This window comes from Malaclemys terrapin, chromosome 4, assembly GCF_027887155.1.
Source record: "Malaclemys terrapin pileata isolate rMalTer1 chromosome 4, rMalTer1.hap1, whole genome shotgun sequence".
NCBI lineage: Eukaryota > Metazoa > Chordata > Testudines > Emydidae > Malaclemys > Malaclemys terrapin.
The window spans coordinates 4395189-4420604 of NC_071508.1; the positions used below are offsets into that span (position 1 = coordinate 4395189).

General features: G+C 53.3%; 1 pseudogene; it reads left to right on the forward strand.

Annotated features, from left to right (window-relative positions):
• The first annotated feature begins 960 nt into the window (after positions 1-960).
• Positions 961-25240, forward strand: LOC128836846 (integrin alpha-D-like; annotated as a pseudogene).
• The last annotated feature ends 176 nt before the right edge of the window (positions 25241-25416 follow it).

Genomic DNA, 25416 nt, shown 5'->3' on the forward strand with positions numbered 1-25416 from the left:
GAGCACAGTAATAGAACAGGGTGTCCACACTGGCACCGCAGCACTTCAGCTGGGCGCAGCAAGCTCTATGCCTCTCATGGAGGTGGATTTCCAGGGGCGCTCCAGCCGCGGGGTCCGGGCACTCTACGTGCCTTGCCAGTGTGGACACCTCAGGAGTTATGGCGCCCAGGGCTGATTTAATGCGCTCCAACATGCCAGTGTAGACAAGGCCTAGATCCCCTCCAGAGGAAGACTCACCAGGCTGCAGTTGCCATAAAACAGGCATAGGAGGAGGCGGACGGGTGGATATTAAGACCCAGGGGTGCCCCCAAATTTTCAGGTGCCCTGCCCTATGCAGCTGCATATTCTGTGTATGCCCAAGTATAGCCCTGAGTTCGTGAGTGTGTCTGTTTAGCCGTGTGCATATCTCACTCCAGGTGTGTTTCTAATTGTGTATCTGTTGTCTGTCTCAGTGTAGCTGTGTGTGTCTGTGTCTCTGTCCAGTTGTCTATTTGGCAGGCTGCATGTGTGTTTGTTTCAGGATAGGTGTGTGCACAGTATTTTCTCCAAGATTTGAAACTAGAGGGTGTTTGAATTTACAAAGGCCGGGAGGGAGGGGGAAATGACTAGCTGACCACTAGCATGGAGGGGGAGAGGGAAGGGGAAGGGGAGGTCGCAGTTCAGAGTGTGTGTGTTTGATCGTTTTATTTGTTTGTTTTTCATCTGTATCCATACAGCTGTGTGTGTGTCTGACCAGTTGGGTGTTTCAGTGTAGTTAACTTTTTCCTTCCGTCTTCTCTGTTCTGTTCCCACCCTATAACACCCTGAGTCCCCCCTCCACTCCTGGCAGTGTTTCTCTCTTTTCAGGTATCACTTCTCTTTCCTCTGCACTCTGCTGCTTCTTCTCCAAGCAGTGCCCTTGAACCTCTCACATCCTACAAGAGCATCCCCGCTCCACACACACCCCTCACCCAGCACAGGATGGACCCCCTGCCTCTGCTCCTATACCTGTGCACAGGTAAGTGCCAGTCAGAGGGACTGGAAAAAGCTGGGCTCCTCCACCTGGGTGCCCAGCGAGTACCCCTCTGGCAGGGGGATGGGAGCAGTTGGATGCTCGGGACTCTTGGGTCCAATCGTTGACTGGCTGTGGGAGAGGCGTGGGGTCGGTGGGGTACAGCAGGAGGCCTGTGCACCAGGACTTGTGGGTTCTCTCCTCAGTTCTGGGAGAGGAATGGGGCTCTAGTGTCTTGTGTGGGGGAGAGCTGGTAATCAGGACTCCTGGGTTCTAGTTCCATCTCTGTTCTGTTCCCTCCAGACTCTCTGGGATGGGAGAAGGTCACAGGTGTGACTCCCCGTCTCTGTGGGGCATGTGTGCTCATTAGGATGGGGGGAGTGAGGAGTGTCCATCAGGTGTAAAGTGGATGCAGTGTTTGCAATTGTTCAGTCCTTGTGTAAAACCACAGCCACTTCCCCCTGCTTCAAAGTGACATCTCTTCTGTCTGTGAGGCCTGGACCCATCAGGGAATGGAGCAGGGCAGACTTTGGGGTGGCTGAAGATGAGGGGAATGGGCTGGGAAGGGGGGACAGACTGGGAGATGGGGTCTGAAAAGGGGATGAAGGGAAGAATGGGGGAGGCCACCTCAGCTCCTCCCCCACCCTCAGCTCCTTTGCCCCCAGTCCTCACCCAGCCCCACTTTGCTCCATATCTTCTCCTCCTATAGCTCTGGAGGGTCTTTACCACCTCCTCTGCCTGGAGGTGGCGGCTCCAAGGGGATTCTCCTTCCCAGGCCTCGCCTTGCTGGGAGGACGAGGGCAGAAGGGAGGAGAACTCTGCCTTAGGGGAGTTGGCTATGCTGTGCGTTAGGGATTCACATTTGCCACTGATTGGCTGTTTGGTGTTTCTTGTGTGACATGAGTTTGGTGGGTCCCAGCTATGGCTCCCACAACACAAGCTTACCAGGCCACCCTGCACTAATTGATAGACTCGGCAGAGAGACCAAGAACTGCCTGGGCCAAATTGCTGCCAGTGCAATGCTGCGGCCAACCCTTGGATGCATAAACAGGGGAATCTCGGGTAGGAGCGGAAAGTTTATTTTACCTCTGTATTTGGTCCTGGTGCAACCACTGCTGGACTCCTGTGGCCAGTTCTGGAGCCCAGCGTGCAAGAAGGATGTTGATAAATTCAAGAGGGTTCAGAGAACAGCCATGAGAATGATTGAAACATTAGAAAACCTCCCTGAGAGACTCAAGGCGCTCAATCGATCACTAATTAGATGAATGAAGTGAAGACTGATGAGTGCTTATCTCAGTCTATAAATACCTACCTGGGGAACAAATGTTTGATGATGGACTCTTCAGTCTAGCAGACAAAGGTCTAACACAATCTAATGCCCTTGGAAGTTGAAGCTAGACAAATTTAGACTGGAAATAAGGCGTAACATTTTTAACAGCAAGAGTAATTAACCACTGCAACAATTTACTGAGGGTGATGGTGGATTCCTTTGTTGGGATATAATATGAAATATGATATATGTTATGGGGCCTAGTGTATCTGTTGTGTGTTTGAAACATGAGTGCATGACTTGCATTTTGGCAACCAAAGCAAAAACTTCAAGATCAAGTGGTCAAAACCTATTTGTACAAAACACATTGAAAAAAATGAAGAATCAGCAGATAAGGAAATTACCCCAGCAGGACTGTTATAAAAATGTATAAGAATTGGAGGAAATGGTGAATCTTGGATCATGGCAGCCTGCCCAGGGCTATCTCTTTGGAACAGAGGGTGAAGGCCAAAGACAACAGACACACAAGACTAATGACATCACAAAGTGAATTATATCTAAATCTGCTCAATTAAAAAAAAAATTCTAGTCCACAATGGCCAAATATTAAAATTTTTAAAAAAACAACACCCCAAAAACTAACAGTCCACCATTGGTATAATGTTTTTTAAAAATGGTCTTCCAAACTTTACAGCTTTTCCCAATGTAATGTTACAACCTATGGTTATACTATTTATATTAATAATGTTATTAACCTCTGTTATGTTATGTTTATACTGCCAAATAAAAAAGCAACAAAAAGTTCTAAGGCAAATAATATATAAAATTAAATGGCTTACAAAATTATAAAGTAATATAATAATGAATGGTATTAATCATGTACCAAAAGGGGGAATATTGGGATATAAAAAATCTATATATCTATGTAACATGTTATAGGCCATGGGGTCTAGTGTGGCTGTCGTGTGTTTGAAACCTGAGTCCATGACCTGCATTTTAGCAACCAAAGCAAGAACTTAAAGGTCGAGCGGTCAAAACCTATTTGTACCAAACAACTTTGTTATGTCCTTGGAAAAAATGAATAATCTGCAGATAAGGAAATAACACCAGTGGAACTGCTATAAAAATGTATAAACATTTTAAAAATGGCGTGCCTTAGATCAGGGCAGCCTGCCCAAAATTGTCTCTTTAAAACAAAGGGTAAAGGCCCAAAACAACAAAAACAAAAAAAGAATAACATCACAAAGTAAATTATAAATAAAAGCTTCACACATTTGCAATTTCAAGTCTTTCAATAATCCAAAGCCCTGTTTATATATGGTGTGGTATTTGTGAACTCCCTGCACCTTGTAACTAAACTAAACCCCAACTAACCATCAAAACGTCTAACTACTGGGCTCTGGTATAGTATGTTTGGCGTATAAATGTAAAATAAATAAGATCCATTTTGTAAACCATAAAAAGTATTTAAAGTATTATATAGCAACACTGTGTCCAGTATCTGCCTGCTCCCCCATCCCGTAAAAAGGCCCCTGCTGAGGGTCTAACACCCTGTCACTGGAAATTTCAAATCAAGACTGGATCTTTTTCTAAATGTTCCAGTCTGGTTCAAACAGGCATTAATTCAGAGAAGCTCTCTGGCTCGTGTTACACAGTCAGACTAGATGCTCAAAGCGGTTCCTTCTGGCGTTATGGTCTGTAATTCTATGAAGGCTGATCTGCCCCTGCTACCCTACAGAAGTGTTCCCCGTTGCCCCCTATGAATCTGGGTCAGCAAGAGATAAATCAAGGGCTTAATTTACCAGTGTTAAATCCGTTCCTGATAGTTAGTCTTCACTTGGGAGTTTCTGCTGCTATGCAAATGAATGCATGGTATGATTCATGTAAAATGGCCCTCAAGGACTAGAAAAAGGGAAGCTTGAATGATCTGGGAGTCAGGACTCCTGGTCTCTATCCCCAGCTCTGAGAGGGGTGTGGGGTCTGGTGCTCAGTCTCAGAAAGGTTTTGGAATGAATTCGCTGAAGCAATAGCTAGGGATGGGAGTTTACTGAGGGTATTCAAGGCTATTAACATCGGGTGGTCAAGACCTTACATATCAACATGTTCCCAGCTGACATGCTCACAAGAGGACATGAAGGACGCTTGGACATGGAGAAATGTAAGTGCAGAGCCGGAGAGATATGGTATTGGCCACGAATGAACAATGAGAGAGAGAAAAATTGTTAAAATGTTTGAAACAGGCCCCCAGTGCCAACCTAAACAGAGTAAAAGAGGCTATGTTGATAAGCAATGAACAGTTCAGGGTGTAGTCTAAAGTTGGTGTGGATCTATTTGCATATGCAGGTGAAGACTATGTTTTGACCCGGATTATAATTCTCATTCTACAGAGGTTGTTTTGTTAGAAAATACCACATCAAAACATGTTACAATGCACATGAAATCCATATTTTGCTGGCATGGAATCCATGAAGTTATTTGGCACTGGGATGCAGGCACTTCTGGGGTGGGGCATAGGAGCTGTTTGTACAGCGATTCGCTTACCCGGCACTGAGATGTGGGCATTTGTTGGGTCTCTTTGGGAGGGCCTGGGGGTGTGTATGGCTCTCCCTCTCCATGCGTCATGTGTGCTTGGTAGGATGTGGGCTGGGGATGGGGTTGGTGGGCAAGAAGTGGACGAGGTTGGCACAGTAATTGCTATAAAGTCACCACAGGTTCCTCCTGCTTCAAAGTCACGTCTGCTCTGTCTGTGAGGCTGGGACCTCGCAGGGCCTGGGGGAGGGCAGACTTTGTGGTGGCTGAGAATAAGGATGACAGACTTGGGGCTTTGAGGCGCACTGGAGACAAGGCCTAAGAAGGGGAAATTGGGGGAGCCTGCCCCCACTCTCCCAGCACCCCTTTTGTCCAGCCAGCCCCACAATTTTCCAACCCCGCCCACCAGCCTCACAATTCTGCACCCCACCTTGCCCCACATTTGCTCCTCCTGCAAATCTGGAGGCTCTTTACCGCCTCCAAACCTAAGGGGGCAGCTCCAAGCACGGGACTCTGTTTCCCAGGTCCAGGCTTTCAGGAATGGAGCAGGCGGGGGAAGGGGGAGAAGAGCAGAGCCACCCTGAGAGATTATTACATCCCTACTTCTCTCCCACAATTCCTCTTGGCCTTGCTTGCCTCCTGCAGAAGCATTTCTCCAGGAGGTGAGGGATGTGGGGAAAGACAGCCAGTCACGGAGGGGTTTCCCCACTCACTCCCTTCTCCCAGTCAGTCCCATGCGGCGAGCTTTGCATCAGGAGAGTTAGATACCCTGTGTGGTTGGGGTTCAGTGTAGCCAGCCACTGACAGTTTGGTGTTTTGTGTGTGACATGAGTTTGGAGGGACTCAGCTTTGACTCCTGCGACACAAACTGACCAATGCGATGCTGTGACCAAACGGGCTAATGCGATCTCTGTATGAACAGGGGACCCTCGAGTAGGAGCAGAGCGGTTATTTTACTTTTGTATACAGCCTTGGTGTGACTGCTGCTGGAATAGTGAGTCCAGTTCAGGTGCCCAAAATTCACAAAGGATGTCGATAAATTGGAGAGGGGTCAGAGAAGTGCCAGGAGACTAACGAAAGGATTGGAAAACCTGCCTCATAGTGATAGACTCAAGGAACTCAGTCTAGTTAAGGGAAGGTTAAGGGCTGACTTAATCCCAATCTGAGTAGCTATGAGGAGGACAAATATTTAACATTGGTCTCTTTAATCTAGCAGGTAAAGGTCTAACATGATCGAATGGCTGAAAGTTGACACTAGACAATCTAAGGCCATGTCTACACTAGCGATCTTACAGCAGCACAGCTGTACTGATGCAGCCGTGCCAATGTAAGATCACTCGTGTAGCCGCTCTATGCTGACGGGCAAGAGCGCTTCGGTCAACGTAATTAAACAATCTCAATGAGCAGCTCTTCTGCCGCCATCTCTTTCTGCACATTACCACTGATGGCGGTTAAACTTGTGTCACTCAGGGGTGTGGTTTTTTCACACCCCTGAGCAACATAAGTTTTGCCGACATAAGTGGTAGTGTAGACATGGCCTGTGACTGCAAATAAAGCCGACATTTTTAACAGCAAGTGTAATTCACCATTGGAACGGTTTGCCAAGAGTTGTGGTGAATTCTTCATCACTGTCAAGTATCAGAGGGGTAGCCGTGTTAGTCTGGATCTGCAAAAAGCAACAAAGAGTCCTGTGGCACCTTATAGACTAACAGACGTATTGGAGCATAAGCTTTCGTGGGTGAATACCCACTTCATCAGATGCATGTAGTGGAAATTTCCAGAGGCAGGTATAAATATGCAGGCAAGAATCAGTCTGGAGATAACGAGGTTAGTTCAATTAGGGAGGATGAAGCCCTCTTCTAGCAGTTGAGGTGTGAACACCAAGGGAGGAGAAACTGCTTCTGTAGTTGGCTAGCCATTCACAGTCTTCGTTTAATCCTGAGCTGATGGTGTCAAATTTGCAAATGAACGGAAGCTCAGCAGTTTCTCTTTGAAGTCTGGTCCTGAAGTTTTTTTTTTTTTTTTTGCTGCAGGATGGCTACCTTTAAATCTGCTATTGTGTGGCCAGGGAGATTGAAGTTTTCTCCTACAGGTTTTTGTATATTGCCGTTCCTAATATCTGATTTATGTCCATTTCTCATGTACATGGGCCAAACTGGACAGTCCCTACGTAAAAGGGCTAGAATGCAATCCCATAGCCAGAAAGCCCCAGCCACTGGCATGGTCTTCATAGGGGAAGTTCTAACTGGAGACTGTTTAACCCTGCAGTGCTGGCACCGAGCCGTGGATTCAGTGTGGACGTGGAGGGACCCATCACCTTCCAGGAGACAGCTGAAGGGTTTGGGCAGAGCATGTTGCAGATCGGGAGTGCCAGCGGCGGGGGGTAAGGGCCGAACATGGGACCCCACATGACTTGTGCCCAACGCTGAGGGGCATGTGTGGCTGGGCTGCCTCCCCTGGGCCTCAGTCCCCTGGCAGTGTGGGGTATCCCCTGAGCCCCCCATACTTTTTCCCCACAGGCTGATCATCGGGGCCCCGCTGCAGACAGGAAATGTGAATGAAACAGGCAAAGTCTACAAGTGCGACCCGGACTCCAGACGCTGCCAGGAGATCCCCATCCAGAGTAGGGGCACCCTGTACTGTGGGGGGCAGCAATAGGATTGGGGTGGGAGTCAGGACTCCTGGGTTCTGTGACCAGCTATGAGAGGGAAGGGGGGGTCTAGTGGGTTAGAGCGGGGGGGGGGGCTGGGAACCAGAAATACTCATTTCTATCCTCACCTCTGGGAGTGGAGTGGAATTTATTTGCTCACCCTGGTGTGCATCTGTCCCCTGTCAGGGTCCCCAGATGCCATGGACATGTCCCTCAGTTTGTCTCTGGCTGCCCAAGGCTCCCAGTTCCAGGTAGGTACCACACCCAGGGGAGATGGGTGCTGGGACTGGGGTCCGACATTTTCTCCCTCGTCATTCCATGGGACAGCTCCCTCCCCAAACCCCAATACTCATGGATGGTAGTAACTGGGCGGTGTCAGCGTGGCTGGAGCAATGGTGCAGAGGTGACAATTGGGTGACATCCCCATGACTACACAATAACTGTGCGAGGGCTGTTGGTAACACCTGTAACTGGAGGGGTGGTAGAATGATGCCATGGGGAATGGTGGTAGCCAGGTATCCTCGCTTTGGCAACAGTGACCCCGTGAGATGATGTTGTGAGGGATGGAGGCATCTGGCTGATGTTGCTATGGTGACAGTGACTGTGTGCTGATGTAGCAGGAAGCGTTGTAACTGGCTTGTCTCCATGGTGACAGTGACTGTACATGGACATAGCAAGGAGCATGGCAAGCGGGTGACATTGCCATGGCAACAGTGATTAGACACTGCTATAGCAGGGAGTGTGGTAAGCAGGTGATGCCCCCATGTGACTCCCCTGTCTCCTTTCGGAGTTAGGTGCTGGGACTTGGGGTCCTGAGGTCCTGTCTGCCCCAAGGAGGCTCCTGCCCTGGCAGGGCCTTTCCCTGCATATCCATGGGGGGGGAGGGATCAGGCCCCAGGCTCTCTTCCCCACCCTCAGTGCTCTGTTCAGAGGGGCACCTACTGACCCCATGCCTTCTCATGCCCCAGGTGTGCGTCCCCATGGAGCATCAGGCCTGTGGGGAGAACAAGTACATCAGTCACAACTGCTACCCTCTGCAGCAGAGCTTCTCGCAACTCCAGCGCATCGCAGACACCCAGCCAGGTGAGGGGTGACACAGTGGCATGTGTGGGGCCACTTACACCCTGTGGTCACGGGCCATGGGAAGTTGGAGGGCCCAGGGTCTGACAGGGGGTGGGATACTAGGCTACATGAGCTCATAGGTTTGATTCAGGATGTCAGTAGGAGCTGGGAGTCAGGACTCCTGGCTTCTGACCCAGCTCTGGGAGGGGGGTGGGGTGTATTTTTTTCATCCCAGTGCATGTCATGCTCTACTCTCAGGGACCCTCCATGGCAGGGACAGGATGATATTACAACAGAGGGGCCGAGGGTGGCCTGATTGGGGTGGCCGGCGGGGGAGGGATATCAGGTTAGATGCGCCCATTGGTCTGGTCTAGCTCTTTCTGATGGGTTTCCCATGTTTGTGGAGTTGAGTCAGGACGTACTTCATTCCTGTCCCTCTCAGAGTGCCCCAAACATGTCACAGACATAGCGCTCCTCATCGACGGCTCGAGCAGCATCGACCCTGTGGACTTTGAAAAGATGAAGATGTTTGTCTCTGAGATCATGAAGCGTTTCCGCAAAACCAACACGCAGGTAACAGGCAGAGGCTGAACCCTGACTACGTACCCTGCCCCCCTCAGTCAGTGCTGACCCCAATGCCCCAGTGTGGCACTAGGGGGCGCTGTGCCGCTGGGAGCAGCAATAGATTTTGCATCCAAAACCAGGAAAAAATTCCTGCAGAACCAGCTACATCCTGACTGCCTGCCCCAGCCCTTAACTGAGTCTGATTCCTGCTTTTCTTACCCTCCACCCCTTGGGTTGTTTTTCTCTGTTCTCCCCATCTCCTGCAGTTCGCCCTCATGCAGTACTCACACAGATTTGAAGAGCACTTCGACTTCTCACAGTACAAGAGGAGCAGCAACCCTGATGACCTTGTCAGGGCAGTCGTGCAGCTCAAGGGTTTGACGCACACGGCCACTGCCATCCAGAAAGTGGTGTAGGTATTGCCCTCCTCCCTGTGCTGACTCCACAGGGAATGGGCTGTAAGGACATGTGAGCTAAGGGACAGGGACTCAGGACCCCTGGGTTCTATCCCCAGCTGTGGGAAGGGATTGGGGACTAGTGGTTAGAGCAGGGGGCTGGGCATCAGGACTCCTGGGCTCTGTGCCCAACTCTGGGAGGGGGATGAGCACTAGTAAGTTAGAGCGGGGAGGGAGATGCTGGGAGCAAGGACTCCAGGGGTCTATTGCCAGCTCTGAGCTTCTGAGCAAGTCACAGCCCCACAGCGTGCCTCAGTTTCCCATTGGTAAACTCATTGACACTGACCTCCTTTGTAAAGGACTTTGAGAACTGTAATGCCAAAGCAGTGGACGAGCGCTAGGTGTTGTTACGTATCAATAACCCTCCCATGCCTTCCCCACCCCCCTTTTCCAGGCGGGAGCTGTTCACCTCTGGGAGAGGTGCTTGGGATGAAGCCACCAAGATTCTCATGGTGATCACAGATGGGCAGAAATACAATGACCCACTTTCTTATTCAGACGTCATACCAGAGGCTGAGAGAGCTGGGATCATCCGCTACGCCATCGGGGTGAGCTGCGGCTGTGTGGAGAACTAGTATGGATCTGAGCCCATATCCAAGGACAGGGGATGGGGAGGGGGTTCCCATCACATAAGGGAGAAGAACTGACCCCCTGGGTTGTAACTGGGCCAACGTGTGACATTATAGGCGAGCTGGAGCTCCTCTGTGGTTCAGGTTGAGTGGCACTGTCTAGTTAAAGGTTGGGTTTTCTGCCTGCCCTACGGTCTACGTGCTGACATAGATTGTCATAAAATTTGGTTTGCCTCATGAGGATGCAGGTTAAGATCAGTGGTCTAAATTCTGGGTCATTTGAACAAGGGGTTTCTGAGATAACCCCCCCTCCCCAGTTAAACAGCAAAGTCACCCAGTTCTTATAAAGCCCTTTTTGCACATCCCTGGGGCTCAAACAACAGCTCTGATCCTCCCCAAACTGATCCCAATCACTTGACATTTATCTCCGTTAAACTGCTGAGCCAAAGAGACTGAAATGGGCAACAGCAGCAAGACAAAGGGCAAGTTTACACAACACACTTAAGTCGAATTAAGTTACGTCGTCACACATCCACCGCGGGAATTAAATCGTTTTTTCATGTCCACATTACTCTCCTGTCGGCGGTGCGCGTCCTCACCAGGGGACCTTATACTGATTTAACTGTCAGTGTCGTGCATTGTGCGGCTGAAGCCCGATGGCCCGGGGCCAACAGCCAGAGCCCCAGGCTATATTAGCCACACAGTGACTATACAGACACTGCATCAACCTAACTACATTGACCTAAAAGCAACGCCTCTTGTGGAAGTGGAGTTATGAAGTCGGTGCAGTGGGTGAGTTACATGGGTGGGAGCTACATTTTAGCGAGGTCGCTTACCGAGGTAGGTCGACGTAAGCTGCCTTTCATCAACAAACTCGGGTTTAGAGTCACAGATTCCCAGGCCAGAAGGGACTTTTGCGATGATCTAGTCTGAGCTCCTGTGTAGCATGGGCCAGAGAACTGATCCCAGTAATCCCTGCTGGAACCAGTGACCAGGGCCGGCGGTCGCCTAGGGCGGCAGGATTTGGGGGGTGGCATTTTGCCGCCCTCGGCAGAAATTCGGCTACGGAGGGTCTTTCCGCTCCGGGTCTTCGCCGGAAATTCGGCGGCGGGTCTTTCACTCACTCCGGGACCTGCCGCCGAAGTGCCCCGAAGACGCGGAGCAGAAGGACCCCCACCACCAAATGCTCAGAGGAGGAGGGCTGCCGCCTAGGTCGGCAAAAACCCTGGCACCGCTCCTGCCAGTGACTGGGAGGTGCCTGACTCCACTGCTGAACCGACTGCACACAACCCACCCGGCCTAGCGCAGTGATCCCACCTCTTCACCCCTTGCCCTGAGACATCCCCCAGAGACATTGCCCACACTCACCCCTCACTACGCCCTGGAGATTGAATCACAAAGGGCCCCAGAGCGCTGACAGTCCCCATGGCAAGATGCTCTCTGTGCCCCACTGCTGATGCAACTGACACAACTCGGAGCTGAAATGAGGCAGGTTCCAAAACTTCAGGCTTGTGGGTCTGTATCCTCAAAACAGAGTGACACTTGTGCCAAGATGTTTCAGCTCCCCACCCCCACACTCACTGGAGCGGCCCAGGGTGCTGGCCAAGCCGTGCCTATCGAGAGCCCAGCAGGGCTCAGGATGGGTGGCTACGTGCCATGGGCTCTTGGCTGTGATTGATGCTGATGCCCTTGTCTCCACTGTACATCCCTCTGCTCTGTGAAGGTCGGCCGTAAAGGCCAAAAGGAGTTCCAGGACATCGCCTCTGAGCCCACCAGGAAGCATATCTTCGGGGTGGACAATTTCGACACCCTCGAGTGCATCGAGACCCAGTTGCAGGACAAGATCATCATCTTGGAAGGTAACAGAGCTGGGGCAGGGGCCGCAGTGGCCCTGGTGCTCTAGAAATGGGTTTTCAAGGTCGAGATGGCCGGCATATTGGGCTGCATTAGTAGGAGCACTGGCAGCAGATAGAGGGAATTATTGAGGGATTATTCCCCTCTATTCGGCACTGGTGAGGCCACATCTGGAGTATTGCATCCAGTTTTGGGGCCCCCACTACAGAAAGGATGTGGGTAAATTGGAGAGAGTCCAGCAAAGATCAACAAAAATGATTAGGGGGTTGGGACACATGATTTATGAGGAGAGGCTGAGGGAACTGGGTTTATTTACTCTGCAGAAGAGACTAGTGAGGGGAGATTTTATAGAAGACTTCAACTACCTGAAGGGGGTTCCAAAGAGGATGGAGCTCGGCTGTTCTCAGTGGTGGCAGATGACAGAACAAGGAGCAATGGTCTCAAGTTGCAGTGTGGAAGGTCTAGGTTGGATATTAGGAAACACTATTTCATTAGAAGGGTGGTGAAGCACTGGAATGGGTTACCTAGGGAGGTGGTGGAATCTCCATCCTTAGAGGTTTGTAAGGTCCAGCTTGACAAAGCCCTGGCTGGTGTTGGTCCTGCTTTGAGCAGGGGGTTGGACTTGATGACCTCCTGAGGTCTCTTCCAACCCTGATATTCTATGATTCTGTGGGACAAGCAGCTGCTGGGAATCCAGAGCTGGGAGTGGTGGGAGCCTATGACTGGTCCAGTGGGATATACCTGTACGGGAGCAGTGGGAAGCTGAGTTTCAACAACATACCCACAACCTCTGAGGACAAGAATGATGCTTACCTGGGTAAAAAAAAATAAAAATTTCCTTTTACCTACTTAAACAGCCCCTGCTCATCACCCCAGAGGTGGCTGCATCTTAGTTCTGGGGAAGGGATCTCTGTGTAGCACTGTTTGTGACACCCCGACACCCTAATATTCATCACTGTCATGTAATTACGATATGTTTTGTACAAAGTATGTCTTGTGAGGGATTATTCTAAAAGTCTTGATCTGCTAAACATAAATCTCATTGGATTGTGTGTGTTATCGTTCTATGTGAAGTTATGAAGTTTGGCTACGTATGTGTTACTGAAACGTGTGGTGAGGTTCACAACACCCACAAGCAGCCTTTCAGGTACAACGGTAAAAAGTCCAGACAGTGTTAATGGCTTATAGAGTAAATTCACATAAGCACATGGATTACCCCAGGAAGTGGGTACAGTACAAAATTTCTCAGAGATAGCACTGCACAATTGAAACTGTTTGGCCCAGGTCACAGCAAGAGAGCTTTACAGCGAGTGGGAAGAAGATATAAAAAGGGGACAATGATATCATGGGGGATGTCACTCTCCCTACAACAACATGCCTGGAAATATCTGAGGGGCAAGGACGGAACTGTGGGAAGTGATGGTCCCAGGCTAGAGGGATTTTTAGCCTGAGTATGAAAACCTGGGAAAGCCAAGGCAACTTGTGCCTTAAGAATGTGCTGCCTGTTTATCACTCAGGGTGAGAATCTGCTAATTTGTATCCTAACTATCTAGTGTGTTATGCTGAGTTTGCAGGTTTTATGTATTTATTAAGATAATCTGCTTTGTTCTGTTTGCTTTCCCTATAATAACTTACAATTTACCTTTTGTAGTAAATAAAGTTATTTCTTGTTTATAGTAAGACCCAGTTTGTGCAATTCATACCTGGGGGTGCAAGAAGCTGTGCACATCTCTCTCCACATTGAGGGAGAGGGTGAATTTTTAGGAGCTTGCGCTGTGCAGATCTCTCTGGACAGTGTAAGACAGTATTATTTCGAGTTTATTTCCCCAAAGGGTGTGCACGTGAGTTCCAGGTGAGTCCTCTCACATAGAGCTGACTTCAGTCTGTATCTGCCGCTGGGTGTGGCCCTACCTGTGTGTATGTGCTGCATAACCGGAGAGCCTAATTCAGCAAAACAGGGAGAGGGAATCCAGGCTGGTGGAGCAGGAGAGGCTCAGTGAAAACCCAGTACATCAGGTGGCATCCCAGACGGGGTGTTCCAACCCATCACACTGTTGTATGCCTGTTTCCCATGTCACCTCCCCATGTCTCTCTTTCCTTTGAGGTTATTCATCTCAGGTCATCACAGCCAATGGACAGAGCATCTACATGGTTGGGGCCCCTCTATGCCAAGGCACCGGCAAAGTCATCCTGTTCAGCCGAGATACCAAGGGTGGGGAATGGACACCCGGATCGGAGCTGTTAGGAGAGCAGGTATGGGGAGTGTTACAGGTAATGTGGAGTGTGGGTGTGAGAGAAGGAGAGCACTGGAGGATGCCTGTAAGCTTTTGACATCGTGTAATATTTGTGTTTGGCTTCACCTTCAGGAATGATTCGGTCAGAGAGTCTCAGGCAGGGGTAAACTTGACTGGTTTAGAGAACTGCACCGCAGCTGACATTCAGCATCTCTGCAATATCCCACTTCTGTTACCTTCACTTACAGTCCAAATGGAATTCATAAGGTGGATACAGACAGAGGCCCAGACCCACCAAGGGACTTAGGCATTGTGATGCTGCAGGGAGGCACCTGCCTCTGACAGCGATCGATGAATGGGGGAAGGGGAGAGAGAGACACAGGCACTCTTCACCTACCCCACATGTTGGGTCTCATCCAATAGGCATGCTCAGAGCTGCCGAGATATTCACAAACCAGCTGGAGGAGACAAGAGAGGTTTCCCATATAGCCTGGGGGTTGGCGTTCTAACCTAGGACATGGGTGACCCCTGGTTCAAATCCCTGCTTTGCTTGATTAGAAAAATTTAACCAGGTAGCTGCCGTCTCTCAGGCTGTAGGGTGGTTGTGATTTGCCCATGTTCTGTGGCCCAACTGATACTTAATTACTCAATTAAAGTGGAAGAACTTTAAGAAGGGAGACTGAGGGAGCCCACATCAGAGTATCCCACAGCTCAGGGGTTAGAGCACTGAACTGAGAAATAACAGGTGCCTGTTCAATTCCTTCTCCTCTGACCACACCTACTGGAGGTGGAGGAGGAGTTAGATGGAGGAACACCTGTCTTCCCCCAGGCTGGGATGGATGGAGGGAGAAATGGGCACCGGGCAACCACATGCTTAGAGTAAGACAGTAAGGCACATGCCCTGCCCTTGAGACAGCAACAAAGGAGCTTCTGCTGAAAAATTTAGGCACCAAGTCAGTTTAGGCACCTATAGGGGTCAGCGGCAGCCAGGCAGAGGTTTTGCAGCTCACAGAGGCAGTAAAGTCCAGGGGGTTAAGCACATAAATACCTTTGTGGATCTAGGCTAGAGAGTCTCAGGCAAGGAAATAACATTACTAGTGATATTAACAGTGTCTGTAAAAGATCACACTACACTAACAAAGTGAATTTCTGTAAGTCCAATTGCCTGTACATGCCACCTAAACAAAACCTATAACAGTGGCTCAGTCAGTGATGAACTTGACTTGTGATAGCCCAACCCCTTAAAAGAATTGCACCACAGTTAGCATTCAGCATCCCCGGCCCTCCAAGATCTAGCTGCCTGTCTGTTCAAGAACGCTTACAGAGATAGCACCACTGGCTGCACTGAAGGAGAGTGAGGCTAAGGATGGAATGGACATTGGGACTGAATCCGTATCCCCAGAGGGTGAGAAGGGTCCCAGTGGAAGAAGAAGCAGAAGGTGACTAAATTAAGGGGGTGGCTTATCTGCCTCTCCAGAACAGCTCGTATTTTGGGAGTATACTGTCCACTGTGGACCTCGACAGAGATGGGAACATGGACCTGGTTCTAATTGGAGCCCCTTTGTACCATACACCCCTGAATGGAGGACGCGTCTATATCTGCCCGATTAACTTGCCGGTAAGAAAGAGGAGTGCAGCCATGGGGAAGATGGGTGGCCAGGGGTTATTGTTTGCCTGGACTGCTGTGATGCTGTGACAATTAGTATTGCAGTAGGGGCCATGGTGCTCCAGGGAGCAGGGTAGAGGCTCAGAAGGGGGCACTCTTCCCTCCCAGTCAGTTCTGACCCCAGGACCCAGAGTCGGGAGGGGGGGACACACACTGTGCTGCTGAGAAAGGGGAAGGAGCTTGGTAGGGATCACTCTCTGACGACAGCAAGTACTAATCCTTTCCCCACGTGTCTTTTTGGATTGGGTCTGCAGGGGACGATGATGATCTGCACCAAGACACTACATGGGCAGACGGGGGAAGTGTCTGGGCACTTCGGGGCCAGCATGTCTGAAATCGGGGACATCAGCGGGGACGGACAGACGGATGTGGCCATCGGGGCTCCCATGGAGAATGACAATCATGGGGCCTTGTACATCTTTCATGGGGAAAAGGGAGGCCTCAGTCCCCAGTACAGACAGGTGAGCCCAGCTCCTATGAGGAGTGGTCAGTACACAGCCCTGAAGGGACACCATGGGGTCCCACAGCCCCCTAGTGCCCATTATACAGTGTACTCACCCCTTTCCTAGCCCTTATCCTCTGGTGCCCCCTAGTGCTCATTATATAGTACACTCACCCCTTTCCTAGCTCTTATCCTCTGGTGCCCCCTAGTGCTCATTATATAGATACTCACCCCTTTCCTAGCTCTTATCCTCTGGTGCCCCCTAGTGCTCATTATATAGATACTCACCCCTTTCCTAGCCCTTATCCTCTGGTGCCCCCTAGTGCTCATTATATAGTACACTCACCCCTTCTGCATCCCTTATTGCTCTCTCTGCCCTACAGCGCATCGAGGGGTCACGGTTTCCCAGCAGGCTGCACTACTTTGGCCAGGCTGTCAGTGGCGGGACAGATCTGACGCGGGATGGACTGCCGGACATCGCGGTGGGGGCACAAGGGCAGGTCCTGCTCCTGAGGTAAGTAACTCTGTGTCATTGCACTGCTCTGCACGACAGTCTCAGGCCTTGTCTACACTAGATAGTGCTTTTGATACAAGTTATGCCGACGATCTAAAAGTGCAATAATTTCATCGCTATTCCATGTCCACACTACGGTCCTTGTGTCAGCAGAGCGCATCCACACTGTAGCACTGAGAGTGAGAGCAGTGCACTGTGAGACCGATCTCAGTGTGCTACTTACCACATTCCACAGCTAGGTGTTGTGGGAAGGTGGAGTGGATCACAGTGCATCATAGGTGTGGAATCAATGTCCCATGATGCAGTTCTTTCCGTCCCAGCATTCCAGGGGCTTTCGACTGCATTCTGTGGCATTTGTCAATGGTTCTTGTTTACTGTGCGCCTGCCACCTCTGTCTGAAAAGATGGATCCTGCGCTGATCTGTACTGTTGTGGTCGCTGTTACGAACACATCGTGGATGGTCATGCAGTATATCATGAGCTCCCAATCTGAACAGGAACCAGAGTTACCTGATCCGCTGTGTGCCATGGAAAGAAACAACACCAGATTACTTTTGGCGTTCATGGAGCAGCTGAACACAGTGGACCATCGCTTTTGAGCTTGGGAAACAAGCACTGATTGGTGGGATCACATTGTTATGCAGCTCTGAGATGACGAGCAGTGGGTGCAGAAAACCACCTTCCTGGAACTGTGCACAGAGCTCACCCCAGCCCTGCAGTGGAAGGACACCAAAATGAGAGCTGCCCTCTTGGTGGAGAAGTGTGTGGCGATTGCAGTGTGGAAGCTGGCGACCCTTGACTGCTACTTGGTGGTTGGGAATCAGTTTGAAGTCCATTGCAGGGGCTGCATTAATGCAAGTGTGCAGGGCCATTAATCAAATCCTGCTACAAAGGACCATGACTCTTTGCAATGTACGTGAAATAGTGAATGGCGTTGTGGAAATGAGATTCCCTAACTGCAGCATGTAGATAGATGGAACGCATATTCCAATTTTGGCCCCTGACCATCTTGTGACAGAGTACATCAACAGAAAGGGGCACTTCTCTATGTTATTGCAGGCACTTGTAGATCACTGTGGGTGCTTTGCTGACATCAACGTGAGGTGGTCGGGGAAGGTGCATGACGTGTGCATCTTCAGGAGCACTGGCCTGCACAGAAAGCTGCAAGCAGGGACTTTCTTTCCAGACCAAAAGATTCCAGTGGGGGATGTTGAAATGCCCATAGTGATCCTGGGAGACCCAGCGTATCCCTTACTCCCATGGCTCATGGAGTCTTAAATGGGAAACCTGGACAGCAGCAAGGAGCGCTTCAACAACAGACTGAGTAGATTAGAATGACTGTGGAATGTGCCTTTGGCAGATTAAAAGTGCGCTGGCGATACCTTTAGGGAAGGTTATTTCTTAGTGAGGAAAACATTCCAATGGTCAGAGCTGCCTGTGGGGCTAAGGGTGAAAAGCTTGCCTGGGGTGGAGTGCTGAGCCAGATCACCTGAATGCTGATTTTGAGAAGCCAGATAACATGGCTATTGGAGGGGCACAATGGGGGCTATTTGAATCAGGGAGGCTTTTAGGCAACATTTTGAGACTGAGAACCAGTAATCTGCCATGCTTCATTATGCTCAGTTATCTGTAGTGTAGACAAGGCCACACACAGCAGCAATACATTGTGTGTGTCTGTCTGTCTCACCTGTACTGGAGAAAGGCACAATAATAGCTTTGCTGCAGGGCTGGCGAGTTGCATGAGCCCGTGGTGCTTGGGCTCCAGGAATATTCTGTACCTAGGGGCCTGTCTCCACCAAAGTTTGGGTCCGAGTCCCACCTGCTGCCCCCCTACACTTCCCGAGTTCCTCCCCTTCCCTTGCTTCTTTTGGCTGAGGTGGGGCTGAGGGTGGGGAAGTGGTGGTGTTCACAGCACTGTGGATTTGTGGGTGGGGGTGCTGGGCATAGTGTGTCCAGCGAGTGTGGTATGGGGGACTCTGTTGCAACCCAAACCCCTCCCACACCCAAACTTCCTCCCAGAGCCTGCACCCTCAAGCCCCCTCCTCCTTCCAAACTCCCTCCCAGACCTGACACCCCCCCTCTGAACCCATACCCTCTGCCCCAGCCCAGAGCCCGCACCCAGCACCCAAACTCCCTTCCAGATCCTTAGGCAGATGTGAATGTGTGGCAGGGTGTGTGGGAGGACAGGACTTGGACCTGATCTGGGCACCACCAAAAATTATACAAACCTGCTGCCCCTGCTTTGCTGCTCCCTTATCTGCCCCCCAGCATCTCCTCTAGGAAAGCTGCATATCCATAACTTGTCTCCCTGGGGTGCTGAGAGCACATCCAGGCTGGGTGGGAGGCTCTGGGGAGGGAGGGGGTCTGGCCCCATTGCAGAGAGCAGCTGGGTGATGGTTCTGTTCCCCCCATGGCAGATCCCGGCCGGTGCTCAGAGTCACGGTGTCTATCAGCTTCCATCCCCCAACCACCCCCACCTCGGCCTTCGACTGCCAGGGGCAGGAGCAGCTCAGCACAGAGGCCAGCAGAGCAGAGGTCTGCTTCACCGTCACTAAGAGCACCATGGACAGCCTAGGTCAGACCAAACCCAACCCCCGCTCCCCTGCACTCTGAGTCACCCAGTTCCTTGCCCTGGAGCTGGACTCGAGCCAGCGCCCCCTAGTGGGGAAAGGCCCCATGTCCCATTTCCCCTTGAGTTTCCCACTGTGTCTCTCTCTGTCCCTCATTTCCCCTCCCCCGTAGGTGACGGGATCTACAGCATCATCCAGTACAGCCTGGCCCTGGACCCCGGGCAGACAAAGATCCAAGTCACCTTCGACTCCACCAGCCCCGTCCTGAGCAGGGAGCTGCGGCTCAGCATTGAGAAGAAATGTGAGACGTACGGGATAATGTTACCTGTGAGTGCTGGGGGGTCAGGTCCTAACTCCTTCCCCTCCTGCTGCGTCTGCCCCTCCAACCCTGCCCCTTGCTCCCATGTCACCCAGAGAACAAACCTCTCTCTTGGTCCCAGCTCCTCTTTCCTTTCAGGGACCCAACGTGTTTCTGTTTCCCCAGCTCTGTCCCGAAGACATTCTGGCCCCCATCACCCTACGCTTCAACTACACCCTGACGGGGGAGCCCATCGCTACCGCCGGTGGCCTCAGACCCATCCTGAGCGAGGACTCTGGCTTGGCGTCTGCAGGCTCGGTAAGGTGCCATAGCCAGGCCCCACGGTGGGTCTGCTGCAGGGATCAAACCAGTGACGTTGGCATTCAAAAGTGAGAGACTGCAAAGTTCAGAGCCAGCAGCAGCTTCCTAAACACCTTACAGAGTATAGACACTAGAGGGCGACAGAGACGGATGCTGAGTTTGCCTTGGCTACAGACCTGTCTCCACTAGGTGGAAACATTTGAACTTCTCCTCAAAGTTCCCAAAATTCCTCTCCAAAAACCAAAATATTTTTGGCTAAAAAAATGATTTTTTCTGAACATTTTTCAAAACTCATTTTGGCCAGGGCCCCTTAGAGGGGCAAGGCCCCATGCCCTGTTCCCCATCCCACCGTAAGCCAGGCTGGCCCCCTGCCCTGCCAGCCCTAGAAGAGTGATACTGTTGCTGGCCAGAGCCGGGAGTTGGAAGGGGGAGGAGGGGTATGAGTGAGTGGGTGGGTGGGTGGCAAGGGCAGGGCTGATGATGGGTTCAGCTGTCCCCTGTGCAGAGGACTGGGAGGTGCTGGGGTAATTGGAGGGCCCCTGGGTCCCTGCAGTGTCGCTCTGGCAGATGGTGCTGCAGTCCTCTCCCCATTGACCTCTGCCCTCCTGGTCTCCCCCCAGCTCCCGTTTCAGAAGGACTGTGGCACCGATGGCCGCTGCGATGACCAGTTAGCAGTCTCCTTCAATTTCTCTGGGTAAGTCACCGAATCCTCCCTGCAAAATCACCCGCCATGGAGGGACCCATCCAGCTTGATCACACCTTGGATTTCCAGTGCTGATGGATCCTGGGTGGCGGGCACTGCTGTGGTGAAGATTGCAGCACTGGGGTCCCTGGCTGGGCACTGCTAGAGGAAGTTCACAGAGCAGCCAGGGCACTGCCTTGAGGAAGCTCACCCCTTTCTCCCCTCCTTAGCTTGAGCACCCTGGTGGTGGGGGTCACCCCTGAACTCAACATCACCATCTCCATCCAGAACCATGGGGAGAATTCCTACAACACCAGGGTGCAGTTCTTCTACCCGGCCGCGCTGTCCTACCGCCGGGTCCTGCTGCTCCAGGTACCCCAATGCACACCGGGCATGAGGGGCAGCCTCTGCAGGTGGCACCGTGCTGCAGGGAGTGGGCAGGGGACTTGTCAGGGGATGCTTCTCTGCAGGGAACAGGCAGGAGGTCAGCAGGGGGCACCGTGCAGCGGGAAGTTGGCTGGGAACTCAGTTTGGAGCGCCGTGCTGCAGGGAGAGGGCAGGGGTCTCAGCAGGGGTCTCAGCAGGGGGCACTGTGGCTCCATCTCTCACTGGCTGGTCCCTGTGCTCAGTCTAACAGGAGGGCCATGACCATTAAGTGCAGCTCAGCGGAGGGCTTGGAGGAGCAATCTCAAAGGAACAGCATCTGCCACATCAACCACCCCATCTTCTGGAGTGGAGCCGAGGTAGGGACGGGCCCTGGCCTGTGAACTCCCCAGGGGTGAGCCCAGCTGGGGGCAGAGAGGGGCAGTTCCCTGGGGTCAGCCCAGCCCATGACAAGAGATGTGCTGGGGAAAGCGCCCGGAGAGCCCGGCGAGTCAGTGCAAACAGAGCCCTGAGGTCACTCCGGGGCTGGGGTCAGGCCCTGCCAGGGCTGGAAACCAAGGGCCAGACTTGGGGGGCTGGAAATCAGGCCTCACTGGGGGAGAAAAGAACAAAGGGAGGGGCTGTTCCCTCCCCCATTTGGGGTCCTTAAAATGATGGTTAACGGGGTGTTGCCACAGCACGGAGCCGGCTGAGGTCTCTGGATCCCAAACCAGGTTAACACTGTTTAATGTTGGACAGGGACAGGGTCATGTTAACTCCCTTTGCCGCTCTGGGGCCATTTATTCCATCTAAGTTCATACAAGAGCCCCCCCACGCCCCATCTTCCATGCCTGCTCCACCCCCGCAGTCTCTGGCAATTCCCCAGACCTCGTGCCCACTGCTCCCTCACCCCCCGTGTTTTCCAGGTCATCTTTGTGGCCACTTTCGATGTCTCCTCTGAGGTCGACCTGGGAGACAGGCTGCAGATCACGGCAAACGCCAGCAGGTGAGGGGGCTGTCTAGGGCCGGGGAGCGGGCTCGGGGGCAGTGGGAGGGGCCTGTACATGGAGCAGGACAGTGCAGAGAAGTGTGGTGCAGCCTCCTTGCACAGTTAACTGGCTGCATCTCCTCACATCTGTCTCCTTTGCTCCCCCTCTGCCCAGTGACAATGGCGGCCTGATCACCAAGAGCATAACTCAACAGGAGAAGCTGCTGGTCAAGTACGGCATCTTGATCATCCTCACCAGGTAGGTCAGTGCAGAGACAGAAGGGAGAGCGCCCCCTGCTGGGCCCACATCCTGTTCCCTGCAGGACAGCGCCGCCTAGCACCACATGGGGTCATAGGTGCCAGTGCTGACTGAAAGGGGAGAGTGCCCCCTACTGAGCCCTTTCTTGCAGCACAGCGCCCACTTCTGGACATGACACCCATCCCCACCCTCCAGCCCCATCCATCACACTCCCGTCTCTCTCCTTCTTTCCATCCTTTGCCTCCCCAGCCTGAAGGAGTCGACCAAGTACGTTAGCTTCTCCGCCAAGGAGGCAGGGACAAGCGTGCCAGTGACACATGCGTACAAGGTGAGGCCGGCACCTCAGAGTGTGAGGGGGGGAGACGGGGCAAGAGGGAGGGAGTGGAACTGCCTGAGTTAGACTTAGTGGGTTAGAGTATGGAGGGGTGGAGACGGGGAGGGAGCCAGGACTCCTGGGTTCTATCCCCAGCTCTGGCAGGGGAGTGGGGTCTGAGGGTCAGAGCAGGGGCTGGAGATCAGGGCTCCTGGGTTCTCTTCCTGCAGTGCCCTATGGTGAGTCTGTTTCTTTCAGGTCAAGAACCTGCAGCACCGAAGCGTCCCCATCTCAGTCACGTTCCAGTTCCCCGTGGAGCTGGGAGGGATCCGGGTGTGGGACGCCTCTGAAGTCGTCCCCTCCAAGGTACCTGCCTCTCCCTGCCCTTGTGTGTGTGTGTGAGATGGGCCCAGTGACACCTGTTTTGCCCTACAGCGCCCCCTGCTGGGGCAGGCTGCCTAGGGGGGAAAGACTCCTGCCCCTGCCTCTGAACCAGCCAGTCCTGTGCCCTGGTGCCAGATTGGTGCTGGTGCCCCCTAGAGGGGAAGTTCCCATGTCCCAATCCCACCCCAATTAACAACACTGTGTGTCTCTCCCTCCCCAGCCCGAGCTGGTTCAGTGCAACAGTGAGGTGGAAACACCCGGTTCGAAGGACTTTGTGAAGCAGATGAGCGAGCGCCCCCTGCTGGTGAGTACCCCTGCTGGTGCGGATCCCAGCAGCTCTTCTCCCTCTGCACTAATACAGACAGCAAGTGCTGTAGAGAGACCCAGACCCTCATGGCCATGCTGAGCCCCTGCACGCCCCCTCAGGGCTGGCTTTAGGCCGATTCAGCCGATTCGGCTGAATTGGGCCCCACGCTAAGAGGGCCCCGCGCCACAGCTCTCCACCCCGCCCCCAGCTCACTTCCCCCTCCTCCCCTCCCCTGCACGCTCCACCCCCTGCTCCTCCCCCGCCCCTGCTTCCCACGAATCAGAGGTTCGCGGGAAGTCTGAAAAGAAGCAGGGGCGGGCAGGCAGCACCTGGTAAGCTGAGTCGGGGTGTGGGAGGGGGATGTGAGAAGCGCTCCGGGGAGGCACGGCCCAGTCCGGCCCCGGCCGAGCACCTCCGGCCCCAGCAGCTCCGGCCCCGGGGCGCCGGCCCCAGTTCTGGCTGAGCGTGCTGGCCCGGGCCGCTTGGCTCGGCTCGGGTCCGGCCCCCGTGGCTCGGCTCGGGTCCGGCCCGGCTCCCTTGGCTCAGGCCGGGCCCGGCCCCCGCAACTCAGCTTGGGCCTGGCCTGGCCTGGCCCGGCCCGGCCCCCGTGGCTCAGCTCGGGCCCGGCCCCCCGGCTCGGCCCCCTGGCCCGTGTCCGGCCCCCCGGCCCGGCTCGGGTCCGGCCGTGTCCGGCCCCCCGGCCTGGCTCGGGTCCGGTCCGGCTCGGGTTCGGCTCAGGCCCGGCCCCCCGGCTCAGCTCCAGCCCGGCCCCGACTGAGCGGCTCCAGGCCAGACCCAAGCCCCACGACCCTGGCTGGAGCTCCGGCTGGAGTGCAGCCCGATTCCTGGGGGCGGGGCTTGCGGCAAGCCACGCCCCCAGGAATCAGGCCCCGCTCTTGCTAAAGCCGGCCCTGCGCCCCCTGACTCACCCGGCAATATTCTTCCACCCCCAGAACTGCTCCGTGGCCACCTGTAAGAAGATCCGGTGCAGAATCGCCTCCCTGGAAATGCAGCAACCACTGGAGTTTATGATCAAAGGGAACGTCAGCTTACAGTGGGTCTCCCAGGTACAAGAGCTTCCTCTGCCTCTCTGCACCAGGCGAGGAATCCCCCCCACGCGAACAGCCCCAGAGGTGGCTGCATCTCAATGCTGGGCAAGGGATTGCTCCTATGTGAACAGCCTGTAAATTGCTCTGGGTCCCCCTGGGACGATACTCTGGGCTGGTTTGTGTCGTTTCTGGTCAGGGACGGTGAATTTCTCTGTTCCAGACTCAGCAGCAGAAAGTGAGTCTGGTGAGCGAGGCCCGGCTTGAATACGAGGAGAAGAAATACACCCAGAAGGAGGGATTCGTCCAGCGCCAGGTACCAGAGTGACTGTGCCCAGGATAGAGAGAGCATTGGCCAGTGGTTAGAGCTGGGAGCCAGGAATTCTGGGTCCTGTCCCTGCTCTGGGAGGAAGTGGGATCTGGTGTGTTAGAGTGGGGAGGGTGAGGGTGCCAGGACTCCTGGGTCCCCATCTCATGGCTCCTCTCCCCCAGGTGCAGACTGTGGTGGAGCGCTACGAGGCCTATAACTACCTGCCCATCATTATGGGCAGCAGCATGGGGGGCCTGGTCCTGCTGGCTCTCATCACTGCAGCCCTCTACAAGGTGAGTGGGGCAGGGCTTGGACCCCTCCCCCACTGCCCATCACCCTGGGGGCGGGGCCTGTGGCTGTCCCAGCTGGTGGGGGAGGGGCAAGGGTCTTTCCTTCAGAGGTTCCCACAGCCCATCCCTCTCCCTCCTCGGCCATCAGCCTGTGTCTGTCTGTCTCTCCCCCTCTCCCCACTTCCAGCTCGGCTTCTTCAAGCCCCAATACAAGCAGATGATGGAGGATGCTGTGGAAGGCGAGGGGTCTCGCCTGACCCAGAGTGCAACCGCTGGCAACCCCCCTGCTTCTGATACCCCCAAACAATAGTCCCCCATGCGCTCCCCTAGATGGGTCACAGAACCCCCAAATTTTAATTGCTAAAGCTGGGCACGCTCACTCTGCCCTCCTCCTTGTCCCCCTCCTCCACCGGCATGAGTTGCCAACGTTGGCACACACACCCTGGCTTTGCCTCCCTCTGGGTTGTGCCAGATCCACCCCCGCCC